Here is a 14,311-nt window from a genome sequence, read left to right as displayed (position 1 = left end):
ACACACACACACACACACACACACAATACATTACCGTTCTTGTTCAATCGCCCATTTAAGGAACATCCCATGTTTGTGAACAACCCGTGGGTTCTTATTGAGTTTGAGGCAGAAACGTATACATCTCAACATGTGGTATAAGTACACGTCTGTATACTGAGTATGAGTCACAAATACTGGTCCCCTGTAGTGACAATCTATCCACACCTGTGAATAATCACTGATAAATTAATGAGAATGAATAATTATCTACATGGAGCGTTGTTGTTTTCATCTTCAACATCTTCACTCAAGCGAGCCAATCAAATCGATTGTTTACTGTGTGAGACATGACTCAGCACACTTTCACCATATTTGGATCGACAGCTTTCTCCACAATAAACCTTATTAAACATATGTAGCACCACTAGACGTGTGCTACTAATTATCAGTACGTATAGTAAAGATAGATTTTTGTTTTCAATATAAGTCCAATGTATCCAGTATACAGCGTTCATAGCTGTTCCAACCAAAACAAATCTGCTGTAATTTGTAGATGAAAATCCATTCTTATGTAACCCACGTAATCCTGAACCAGGAAGTTCACTTCCCATGTTGAACGAGGAGTCATTAATTAGTCTTAATTAATTTCTCATGTAACTTCTGTAGTTCCTTTAACCCAAACATCTTTTCCTAAACCTAAGTAGCTTTGTTGTCTCAATCTAACTAGTAGCTTTGTTGTCTCAACCTAACTAAGTAGCTTTGTTGTCTCAACCTAACTAAGTAGTTTTGTTGTCTCAACCTAACTAAGTAGCTTTGTTGTCTCAACTAACGAAGTAGTTTTGTTGTCTCAACCTAACTAAGTTTGTTGTCTCAACCTAACTAAGTAGCTTTGTTGTCTCAACCTAACTAAGTAGCTTTGTTGTCTCAACCTAACTAAGTAGCTTTGTTGTCTCAACCTAACTAAGTAGCTTTGTTGTCTCAACCTAACTAAGTAGTTTTGTTGTCTCAACCTAACTAAGTAGCTTTGTTGTCTCAACCTAACGAAGTAGCTTTGTTGTCTCAACCTAACGAAGTAGCTTTGTTGTCTCAACCTAACTAAGTAGCTTTGTTGTCTCAACCTAACTAAGTAGTTTTGTTGTCTCAACCTAACTAAGTAGTTTTGTTGTCTCAACCTAACTAAGTAGCTTTGTTGTCTCAACCTAACGAAGTCGTTTTCTTGTCTAAATCATTATATGTCTTTCATACGAACTGTTGTATGAGGATCCGTTGGAATATGACAATAAATTGTCGCTGATTTTATATCATTGACTTCATTTAGACATTATGAGGTTCGGACCTTTGCTGGGTGGAACGTTTAGTTCCTGGACGTCTTTGAATTGTATTGAAGACCCTCTTTTTTATGATCAGCATTCTTTCACCAATAGTCATTCAGTGATTTGTGAGACTTGACTAATGACAGATTTAGACATTCGTATTCAGCTTCATGACCGAAAAATCTAGTGATTGATAATATCTTTCCTGATTTCAGTTCCTTTGTTGTTCCTGATCGTCTCTGTGAGACATTTTGTGGGATATTATTTCATTATAATGTCAGCTGATTCACTTTTCCTCAATGTATTCTGTCAGTAGGCCTCCATATTGTTTTGTTTCTTTTTATTATTTTGGTCGTCGTAGACCTGATTGTCCCGGAACACGAGGAATAATTTCCTGATGGCTTTTCCTCGATGACGAACAAAGCTGTGTACTGACGGATACATTCAGACAGCTCTCTCTTTAATGAAGGGAAACTGTAAAGTAAAGATATAAATCACACTTTTACCTCCTAGTTTTTAGACATTTGTCTTTGTCTCGTGACAACAGTTTGTTCTTAATTTGCTTTCCTTCTCAAACAAAGTTTAAACTAAGAAGAATGTTTCATATGCGTTTGACCTTAACAGCAATAATGTTTGCGGATTCGGTTCAGTTTGAGATAAATCTTGGAACTAGAAGCCGATCTGTTGGGCTTGTAAATTCTCGGGGATTAGCCGTTAAAGACGAGGCGTCCGATCCCACGCTGCTTCCTCCTCTTTTTTCTAGCATGTTTCCCCCTAATCATTGTTAATCACTCGGATTTGTCTCCCATCAAGTTAGTCCTTGTGGGCCGCGAGAAGGACGGCATCGCTAATGAAGCGAGGGGGAGGGAGGGAGGGAGGGAGGGAGGAGAGGAGACAAGAGAACGAGAGGACGAGAGGACGAGAGGGGAGATAATAGAACAAAAGAGCCTCTCGGCCTCGAAAAACCCTGAAACATGAGAGGAAATAAAACGAAACAAAATGAAAACCACGACAGTTGTGTGTTCGGCCTCAACGGAGCGAGAAGAAAGAAAATGTGACACGACACAAAGTCTGACGAGGAAGACGAAGAGGAAGAGGAAGAAACCTTTATAAACAGACGTCTGTGCAGAGGGAAAGAGAGTTTACACACGTTTAACATGTGAACATGTGACAAGGACGATCTTTGGTGGATAATAATGAGAATAAATATAAAATGAACTTATTCATTGTTGGAGAAATGAGGAGAAACTTTGCATATAAATCACACAAACTGTTGAGGATGCGTTGGTGTTTCTAAAGTTAGACTACAGCGGAGGGATTTCTACGTTATTTTACAGTTTTTCACTGAACTTGTTGTTTTGTTGCTCGTAAAGATGATTTGAGTATGAATGATGTATAACGTCTCACTAAACCTCATTCAGGACGTTATTCATTTACTGTTTCTCAGGTTTCTGCCTCAGCTTCCCTCAAGAAGAAGAATATTTCACAAGAAATCATTTTGGCACCAGAGAATTATTAAAAACAGATGTGTTGAAATGAATGCAGGTCAACGGGTTGTAATGTGTTCCAGAGTCTGTGAAGGCCTGAAGTACAAAGAAAAGAAGAAATTTAAACTAATTCTGAAGTTCACAGAAGGAAGTCTTGAGCTCTGTGTGATTCCTGAGCTTCAGAATATCTCCTGGAGGATCACTTCATTGTGTTGCTCGTGGTATTATATTCTAAGAAGCACTACTGCTGTGAGTGAGCGTTCACGCTTCTGGAGGAGAAAACAAGAGGTCTGTAAAAAAGAGAAGCGACCTGTCGTGTTCTGTGCCGGATCATAATTGATCTCACCCGGAGCCCCTATCTGCTATAATTGGAGCACTTAGTGTAAAAACGCTCTGGCCGCTATTTAATTGCCTGAAAGTAGGCGGAGGTGGAGAACACTTGACAAGCATTAGCGCTGATTGGAGATCAGCAATCAGAGACGAACGCCTCCGGCCACTTCGGGTCACCTCCTTCTCCCAAAACGTCAGATTACAGAGCAGACGGGACTTTCAGTGTTTCACGTTCTACTTTAAAAGTTTTCATTCTTAAATGTCACCAGAACACAGAACACAAGCGCCGTCCTCATCAGCTTTTCATTTTAACCCGTTTCCCGTAAATATTGAGCCGATACTGAGCTGAGAAGGATTCATTAATTCATCTTCCATTAACGGTACAGCAGCACTCTCCTTCATTAAACTCATTGGAATCTTTGACAGCAGAATAAATCTGCTCTCAGCGAGTGAGAATAGAAGCCGGCGCTCTCGCTCACGTGTTCACGTGTGAATCGTCATCATTACGTTCTGAATCTCTGCCATCAATGAAATATACATGCAGATGTTGGGTTTGGGAGTTCTTCCCCGAGGACATCTTAAGGGATTTTGAGTTTAAACTTATGCAATTTATCATTTATTCAATACATTTTTAGATCGTTATTATTAAATTAGGAGCAAATATCACCATAAGGTGCTTTAAGACTTCCCCATGAAGTCGATGTTACGCTGTTAGAAATGAACTGCAAGCAGACAATGTACATCAGCTGAACGCGTCCCCCCGTCGTGGATCATCTTTCAGTGCGTGAACTTTAAACACGACACCTGAGAGAGAGAGAGAGAGAGAGACAGAGAGAGAGAGAGAGAGAGAGAGAGAGAGAGAGAGAGAGAGAGAGAGAGAGAGAGAGAGAGAGAGAGAGAGAGAGAGAGAGAGAGAGAGAGAGAGAGAGAGAGAGAGAGAGAGAGAGAGAGAGAGAGAGAGAGAGAGAGACTCAGGCTGGACACCAGAGGAGATGAGGGATCTGGCCCAGCGTAGGAAACGGAGGGCTGTGATTCGTCCACGTGATTTTATCTGATTCCTAAATCTGGGCAAGACGCACTTTATAGCTGTTTAGCTTCTTTTTGTAATCAATTTGAGTCTCTTTGTTGTCGATCTAAGTCTCTTTGTAGTCATTTTGAGTCTCTTTGTAGTCATTTTGAGTCTGTTTGTAGCTGCTTTGTTTCATGTTATAGTCCTTTGGAGCTCTTATTATGGTTTTATGTCTCTTTGTAATCTGTTCTTGTCTCTCTGTGGTCATTTTGTTTCTGTGTGTAGTTGATTTGTGTCTCTTTGTGGTTATTTTGTGTCTTATTGTTGTTATTTTGAGTCTCTTTGTGGTCATTTGTCCTCATCATGAGATCCTTTGTGGTTGTTTGTTGTGTCTTTGTGGTCCTTTAGAGTCTCTCCCTGGTGTGTACGTGTCTCTTTGAGTTACATGTTGTACTTGAAGGCCAGGAGGGGCCTCCTGACGCTTTGGGCCCCTGAGCCTGGACCCGGTAGACCAGCAGACGCCCACCACATCAGCGTGGACGACTCGGAGCACACAGCGTGACTGTGACTCCTGAGACTCGCTGGTTTGACTTTAGAGGGAATCTTCCTCTGCTGACACAATCTTTATCTAACCTTAAACACAGACTGCTGCTCCGAGGCAGTTTCCTTTGAGACCACTTAGACTCCTCGTGGAAGATCTAGATACAACCGAGACGCACAAAATCACCTGCAGTGCCTGTCTCTCTCACACACACACACACACACACACACACACACACACACACTGTTAGTCACTGTCACCATGTGCTGCAGGTCTCATTTAGCACACAGAGAGTTGTAATTAAATTGCTTTTGCAATGCTTTTAGGTGCTTTTTCTTACAACAGACACAAACACTGTGTACATACGCACTCACACTGACGCTGAGGGGGGTGAGTGAGTGCTGGTTCAGCTCCCGGTGGGCCGAGAGTCGACCGTAAAAACACAGTTTACGTGCAGCAGTTACATCAGCACATCAGGCCGACTTCATTCCAATGCAGAGTCTGTAAAACGATTAATAGATGCAAAACAAACATATCGCCTGAGAGAAGAAACAAAGCGATGAGATTCATGTTTGTGTGCGAAAACACGTTTTAAATTTGTGCATAAAAACGCAAGAATATTGTCCAGAAATGAGAATGATATGATTGAGACCATAAACTCATGTTTACAATGTTTACTGAGGTAATAAATCAAGAGAAAAGTAGAGTCATTTTCTCATAGACTTCTATACAACCAGAGGAGTCGCCCCCTGGTGGACACTAGAGAGAATGCAGCTTTAACACATGAAGCTCTGACTTCACTTTAAAGAAGCGCAGGTTTCCGCCTGGTGTGAAGACATTTTAAGCCACTTTTTGTTTACATTACATTCAGCAAATATCCCCCCAAAGAGGCCGATCTTATCTGACACCGTTAGCACCACGTTCTCACAGAGGACAGTCATGTGACGAGGGTCTGCTGACCTCATTGGACCTCCTGTGGACCCCCCCCCCCCCATGACGTCAGGGTCTGCAGTGCTGTGCTGACTCACTCACACACACATCTGTGTGTGAGTGAGTTGTGGCTGATTCTCTGTTACAAACCTCCACTTCACCAGGAAACCTGCCAGACAACACACACATCGTGTTGAAGAGAATTCAGATCAGATGAACTGAAGAAGAAGCAGCAGTGAGCGCTCCGCTGTGTTTCAACACAGCAGATGTTGTGAGCGATCATCTTAATAACGCAGACAATACTCGAACTATACATATATAACCGTCGATGGAGGCGCACCGTGACACTCGATTTTGGGGATTTTCACTTGAGCAGAAGTTGGACAGAAACCTACTGAGAGAGAGATTGTTTCAGACTGCATGGTCACACACACACACACACACACACACACACACAGTTCTATATAACAAGACCCTCTGGAAAAATGTTCCCGTCTCTCACTTCCTCTCTTATTGTTTTCCTCTCTGTTATTTTCTTCTTATTTTTCGGGCACAGAGCTTCAGACATCCATCTCTGTCTCTCTCACTGTTATTCTCACACACACACACACACACACACACACACACACACACACACACACACACACCACACACACACACACACATTCCCCTCCACACTCTCTTTGCTTTGTCATAATCCATCCATCTTGTTACTGAAGAGTGCACACACACACACACAAACACACACACACACACACTATGAGACATTCTTATGTTACATTAATAGAGTGTTGCATTGTGGGTTGTTTGTAGCCTTTATGTCGCTACGCTAGCACGCTTTCTTAAAGTCTGTTCGTGACGCTTCTTCAGGGGTCAGTCGGCCTGTAAAGTGTTTATTCAGCCAGACGTCAAAGCTGTGTTCCCTCTGGTGTCCATCAGGGGGCGACTCCTCTGGTTGACTGTTGGCTACAAAGTGTCTCTTTGCTGCAGAAACTCCACAACATGTAACAAAGTAGACATTTTAAATTGGAGAAGTTACATATTAGACCTTTGTGTTTGTTGTTTTTGTAATAGTTGCTTCAGGTATAAGTAATTCCTTCCATCACACAGGCTGTGATCACACAGAGCTGGTTTATTAACCGACGTGTTTCCGTGAATAAAGAGCTCGTCCTGCAGGACGTCCCGGTGTCACCGTGTTGTTAAACTCTCACAAAACTCTGTGATCGAAGTCAACACCATGAATACCACGGCAGCGTTTCCACCGGCTGCTCGTCTGCTGCTCATCCAGAGCTTCATCTCTCTCTGGTGGAGGAAGAAGAGAGAACCTCTCCTCACAGATGCATCACTGAGAGCACACACACACACACACACAGTGTTTCTGTGGTTGTTCAGGACTTTTCTCCCACATGTGTGTCGTCTGTTCTGCTGATGGAAGAATTGAATCTCGGTGCCGTTATTGTGACTTTCTCTGGATGGCAGCGCCGGGTGATTATTCTCAAATGTAATAATGTCAATGCAATTTGTCATGATGGAGTTTTGAAAGATGGGGAGAGAATAGAGAGCAGGGAGAGGGAGAGGGGAAGGAGGGGGAGACAGAGAAATAAAGAGAAGGAGGTGAGAGGATGAGTCGGTGTGTCTGCTGCTGTCATCAGGTTTCCTCTCAGCTGAATGTCGACGGCCTGAAGCTCTGATTCACAGAAACATCAGAAACATTCATGTTCCTCAGCGGACAGACACGGGGGGGGGGGGGGGGGAGACACGGGGGAGGACGGGGGAGACACGGGGGAGGACGGGGGCCGGTGTGTCGGGCTTCATCCACACCAATACGTTTTCATTATAAAACAGCATTTTGAAAGAGAAACGTCTCCTTTGAGGAACGGTTACAAATCAAAGAGTGATGCATTGTGGGTCAAGAAATGGTGTCGACTGGTTCACACATCAGACATGATTTGAGTCAGAAGAGCATCTAAAGAAGAACATCTCGGGTGTAGGACCAGACTGAAGGAAACCTGACAGGAGGAGCGTTCAGAGGGAGGAGGTGCAGCTCCTCATTCACTTCACATCCTGTCCTCCGCCCTGCCGGGCTGTCGGGGGCTCGTGTTCAGCACATCGACAAACAAACAAACACGGAACGCCCCGCGGGCTCCAGCTGCTCCCTGACAGCGAGCTGCTGTGGCTCTTTGTTCACGGAGCCTCGAGGGGATCGACAGCCGGCTCTGAACCCGCCGGATCGGCCTCTCGTTTGGGCTGCGTGAGGTCTGGAACCAGCAGCGTGACTCACGAGGGGTCACGGGGTCATTATATTTAGTTCAGTGAAGGACTTGTAGTACAACGGCCCACATGATGAATGCCTACCTTGGACCTCTTAGTGGTGTGTGTGTGTGTGTGTGTGTGTGTGTGTGTGTGTGTGTGTGTGTGTGTGTGTGTGTGTGTGTGTGTTTTCTCTTCTCTACTTTCTGCTTCTGTTCATTCTGCTCTCAATAACATTTAAACATTTAAAAACCATCAGTAAAGGGTAGAGTTAAGAGCTTTAAGATGCAGATCATTGGAAGCTGAAATGTCAAAGAATTAGTTTAGAGTCTGTTTTGTTGCGTGATGATTTTACTCAGATCACAGCTGATCAGCATCAACCGCGCTGCACAAAGCTCCTTTATTAAACTTTTACGTTCACGTCTGAGCCGGTTGTTGTTAGGAAATGAAGAGAAATCTTCTTGGTATCGAGTCTCCTCTTGGTGCTCACTCCGTTCCTCCAGTACAGCAGAGTTCTGCAGCGGCCTGAAGGATCCTGGCTGCAGGTTTGTGTTTCAGGTCGGATTTGGGGAAGAAAGTCGCGGCGCTCCCCGGGGAGCTGGAGCTGCTCCCCGGGGAGCTGCTCCGGTATTCAGACGGCGGTGTGGAGGCTGTACAGCCTGCGGTTCAGCCGCTCTCCAAAGGCTGTCAACACGCCTGTTTACACGAGCCTGCTGGCGGCATTTCTGCCTCACAACAGATGAACACACCTTCTCCTCCTCTTATCTCGCCGTGGAGTCTTTTTCAGGAGCGCCAGGAAGCTTTAAGAGGAACAAGCCTTCATCTGGAGCGATGGGCGCGCTGCGTGGGACCGTGTTGGACCCGATCCAGCTCTCTGTCGGGAGGTCCAGTCACAGATACAGCTCGACCTCACAACCCGCCCCGGGCCGTTCATCACACGGCTCTGCTCTTAGTGTGTCGATGCATTATTAATCCCAAATACGTTACAGTCATTGCTGTTAAGAGTTTCTTCAACACGCAGCCACTACAAAAGGGCCAGCGTGGGTAATTGCATTTAGTTATTAATAACCGAACCTCTGGCTGTTTGTATGCTTCCTGCACGCGACGGTGCAGCGGGAGTTCACGGCCACAAGCAGCCGGAAGTAGGACGCTCTCATTAACACGGCGCCACCGCGGAGCAGCTGCTGCTGCTGCATGTGAGGCGACGGGACGGCACCGTGTCCGGGTCGGAGGCTTTTTCTGCAGGAAATGTTATTAAATCACGGAAGTAACAGCGTGAGTTCAGTCAGCTGACGAGAAGCTCCAGAGTTCAGAGAGAAACATGAAGATGGTTCTAAAACAGCTCAGAACTGCTGAGTTTAATCTGCAGATGTCCTCCCTGAAAGTCTTATTAATGTCAAAAGGGACGGAAAAAGAAAAGTGTTGCGCTCCAGACATCTAACATTGTTCGTGACAAAAAGAAAAAGTGACAGCGGGACTCTTACGATGCCTGAATAAACTGCTTCCACTTGAAAAGCTGTTTTTTTCTGGATGAACTTGTGTGGAACAAAATGAAAATGTTTGGCGAAGTTGTTGGGGGATTTGTCCTCAGCACAGGAAGCTGCTGATGCATGAAATATAAAGCGCACATCGGCCTGTTGGCAGAGGCAGTGTGTGCGTGTGCGTGTGAGTGTGTGTGTGTGTGTGTGTGTGTGTGTGTGTGTGTGTGTGTGTGTGTGTGTGTGTGTGTGTGTGTGTGCGTGTAGAGAAGAGAGATGAGAATTCTCCACTTCCTCCCATCGTCTGCTTTGCAGTAGAGACCTGTGAGCTCCACGTCGTTCTGAATGATGACCTCACGTCCAGCGTGTCCGTCGTCCCTTCAGTGACGTCATCAAGACGAGTCGCCGGATGTCGCTCGTTCAATATTTCAGCTCGTCTGGAGGAGAATCACCATCCGACCCGGAAACTGAGGAAACGCCAGCGGACCGTCGAGTCAACGCGACCGGCCGGAGGCTCGGAGAACGAACGGAGGCTCGGGGGCAAAAATAACCATAAAAGATCATAAAATGTCCGAACAAAAAGAAAAAGATAATTAGGAGGACAGATTTGTCATTCGACCCCGTTCATATGTTATTCATGGAGTTGTCTCTTATTCACACATGAATGTGACTTCTGGCTCCGGCACCAGAAACACTGACCAGCAGGAAGGAAATGAGCAGGATCCCAGTATTTAGTGTCTTTATCTCGTGAGTTTGGACTTGACAAAGACTGGACGACAGAAGCCTCGCATGACCTCGAGAAAGACCTCCAGCCGTGTTGGACTCCAGATCCCTCTGACGCCTTCTGAAGGTCTCGGACTCGACAGCGTTTTGACTCTTCTCTCTTCTCGGTCTCTGGATTTCAGTTGAAGTCAAAACAACACAACAACCGTCCAAGTGTCCTCGGACAAGACACTGAACCTCACAGTGTGTGTGTGTGTGTGTGTGTGTGTGTGAAAGTCTTTTTTCCAAATCCACAGAAAACACATACTCACCTCTGCTCCGCCTTTTGAGGGTTGTGATCCTAAGTATGTGGGGTCTGGTCTGGTCTGGTCTGGTCTGGTCTGGTCTGGTCTGGTCTGGTCTGGTCTCGATAGCCTCTGATCTCGATCGTGACTCTGTCCCGTTAGTGTTTGGATCCGTTGGTGCGGTGGGTTCATGTTCCCCGTGGTGATGGAGTGAAGTCATGTTTTCCATGAGCAGAAGGGTCTGATGAGTCCAGAAGAGATCCAGAACGCTCTGAGTTGGTTCCTGAGGACCCGTTGAGAGGTATTCAATGATAATCCAACGAGGTCCAGAACATCACAGTCTCACTTGTTCTGTCATTTAGTCCCACACACACTGAATAACATCTCAACAATATCTATTGTCAGATTTCAAATTGAACTGGATGATTTATAAATAATACATCCTCCAATAATAAATAAATGATCTTCTCTCATTTCAAGTAAAACGAGGAAACAAGGAGATAAGGAAAGGATCATGTTTTCTACATGAGGAACAATGAGTCGCTCCGCCTCTGGAGGTCGTCGGCGCTGAAGTCGTCTCTCGGCTCCGGCTGATAAACGGACTTCTGCAGAACGTCTTTATGCCGCATCATCATTTATTTAACCAAAACGTCGGAGATACAAATACCACATGAATTCTTTATCGTGGAGGAGAGAAGAGATTCCTCTTTGGCCTCACAAAAGGACGAGAACAAGAGAACGTTACTGAACAAGACAAACGGCTCTGATTGTGCGTTCATCCACGTCGTCACATCGTGAACAGAACCAGAGTTCTATTGAATCATGAAGAGCTTCTCAGCATCGACCCGCTGTGACGGAGAGCGACGGGACGTTGTGGAACACGTGTTGGACTAATAACACGAGTTTCATTACTTGTGTTTTCATAACCTTCAGTAACAATCTGCTGTTTTAGGGGATGAGGCGACTCTCCACTAAAAGTCCAGCTGATCACGAGATGACGCATAATTAAGACTGAAAATGATTAAATATGTGTTCGCAATAAACCCACGAAAAATAAACGTATATACTTATATATCATTATCTTCTTTTGAGCTCCTCAAACAGACCCGAGTCCGTCTACGGGTTCATCTCCATTATTTATTAATTAGAACATTTTGAAAACATCTCGTTTCTATTTCGTTACATGTTTCAAAGACGTTCCTTTCAGTGATCCAGGCATGAATGTATACATGCGTGTGATTCATGTGACTGTATTATTATTGGATATGTTCGGAGGCTGCAGCAGGTTCCTGCTGATACGTATGTGAAGCTGCTTCAGAGGGAATGAAGGAGAACATGAGAGCGTGGAGAGCGTCTGATTTAATGAGCGATACCTGGAAGGCTTCAGGAACGCGTCGTGTTCCTCTGACGTGTCTCAGAGATGAATCCTGACGCTATGACCTCATTCTGACGGAGCGGTGAGGTCACCCTCCGTCTGATCGCGGCGGTGACGCATCGCTTCCTCATCCGACCCGAGACGCACTTACAAATATGAAGCTGCGACCCAGAAGTGACCCCGCCGTCCCAGAAACACGACCTCTGACACCGAGTCACAGAGCAGCAGAACCAGAGCCTGAGAGTCGTTCTGTTCAGGAGTGACCACTTCCTGTCTGGCCTGCTGCTGTTTTCCAGGAACACGGTTATAAATGTATTTCTGGGCTGTAATCACAGAGAGCACTTTAACAGGAGACAGATTGAAATGTAGTCCATTTACCAAACGAGCCGGCCGCTCCTCCTCCTCCTCCTCCTCCTCCTCCTCCTCCTCCTCCTCCTCCTCCTCCTCCTCCTCCTCCTCCTCCTCATGCATTATTAAATCCCTCTTAGTCTGCGTATCTTCATCATCATCCTTCATGCTCAACACGTGCAGCATCTCCTCGTCTCCACCGTTGAGATCAATCTGCTGCTCTCTGCTTTTCTCCGTTCAAAACAGAAAACTGTGTTTTTCTGAAACTTCAGAACAAATGAAGCACAGAATCTATAAAACAACGTCGTTAGTGTTTAATTTAAACTGTGTTGTTCTTTGACCTCACAGACTCATTAGACTCATTCTGATGTTTGGTTGTGTGAATGTAAATCACACACACACACACACACACACACACACACACACACACACACACACACACACACACACACACACACACACACACACACAGAGTAAACAGAGAACAGAGTAGAAGCTGCTTCACTCTTCAATCAAACCTGTGAGTGAGTGATTTATTGGTGATAAAAGGAAACATGTCGCGAGTGTTAATACAATATTCTGTCCTGGTAGAGCAGAACATCACTAATACCTCACACACACACACACACACACACACACACACACACACACACACACACACACACACACACTGCGGACGGTCAGACAGGAAGCTTTATGTTGCTGTCAGTGAATATGAGTTAAGAGTTTTACCTCCAATAAACACAGAGTGACATTGGAGCAGCAGTGTGTTCCGAGGGACCACACACACACACACACACACACACACACACACTCTGCAGCAGTGTAAGCTGCATACAGCCTGAGGTGTTGAGCTGAATGACAAATGTTTGCCATAGTGCTGATAACGCTGAGGGCAGAACTCTATACAACCTTACACCCTGTGTGTGTGTGTGTGTGTGTGTGTGTGTGTGTGTGTGTGTGTGTGTGTGTGTGTGTGTGTGTGTGTGTGTGTGTGTGTGTGTGTACATGCACTCTGCCGTCACGTTGATCGTTCTCCGTCCCGTTCTCACATATTTCATATTTGCAGATGTAAACACTGGATCCTGGTTCCAGCTGATAAACTCTGATCCGGTTCAGAGACCAGATGATTTTAAACTGGTCTATTCCCGGTACAGTAGACCCGCATCCAGTCCATCACTGAGACCCGAACCAGACAGATCCTCAGGGACCGGGTCTGCTGTGTGGAGGAGAGAAGGTCAGCTGGGTGTGAAAGCACCGTTATCTCCGTACCTGAAGCACCACAGTCCACCACAGTCCACCACAGTCCACCACAGTCCACCACAGTTCACCACAGTTCACCACAGTCCACCACAGTTCACCACAGTCCACCACAGTCCACCACAGTTCACCACAGTCCACTGTCTCTGTGAGAGAAGGCTCTTCTGTGTGGCTGTCAACAGGAAGTGACCATATATGGACTGAGGAGTGACGTAGAGACCTGTCAATCACTGTGTAGCCCCGCCCCTAAAGCATCCCCTGCTTTATGGTCTGTTTGACTCTAAATGGACCATCATTTACTAAATGAACATCATGCTGTATTGAAGAAGACTTGAAACTAGAGATTGAGACCATAAACTCTTTTTATCCACTAAACACACGCACACACACGCACACACACGCACACACACACACCGTCTCACTGATCAGTACACACAGTAACACACGTTGACCTTTGAGGTTCTGTCGCGTTAATATGAGACGTTATTGACCGACTTCAGGCCTCATCAGTATTCAGCAGCACAAACACACAGTCACGTGTCCACACACACGTCAGACAGTAACTGTGTGTGTGTGTGTGTGTGTGTGTGTGTGATTGTGTGTGTGTGTGGTTGTGAAAGACCTGAGATGTCATGAATGTGCATCGGTGTCAAACGTGTTTCTGGTTGCAGCCTTTCAATTTGATTATTTCCTGCTTTTTGGAAAATGATCTTTAAAGAATAATCTTGAGATATTTAAATGGTCTCTGTTCATTCAGTGTGTTGAACACTTTGATTCATTAAAATAATGAAATGAGTTATTGATGAGTTTGTTACATTACAGAGACGTTCTACAAAAGGCCAGAACATTCCAGGTGTTATAGAGTTATTTTACAAAAGTTGCCAACCGAAGCTAGAAACAAGACTTTGGAAAGAAACAGAGGTTTGTCTGACTCGTTATTATTATTATCAGGTAACTTTCATTCTACGTCACGTTGTCGGCCGGATGCAGAAACATTTCTG

Source organism: Pholis gunnellus, assembly GCF_910591455.1.
Source record: "Pholis gunnellus genome assembly, chromosome: 21".
In the NCBI taxonomy this organism is placed as follows: domain Eukaryota; kingdom Metazoa; phylum Chordata; class Actinopteri; order Perciformes; family Pholidae; genus Pholis; species Pholis gunnellus.
Note: the sequence above shows the minus strand (reverse complement) of the source record.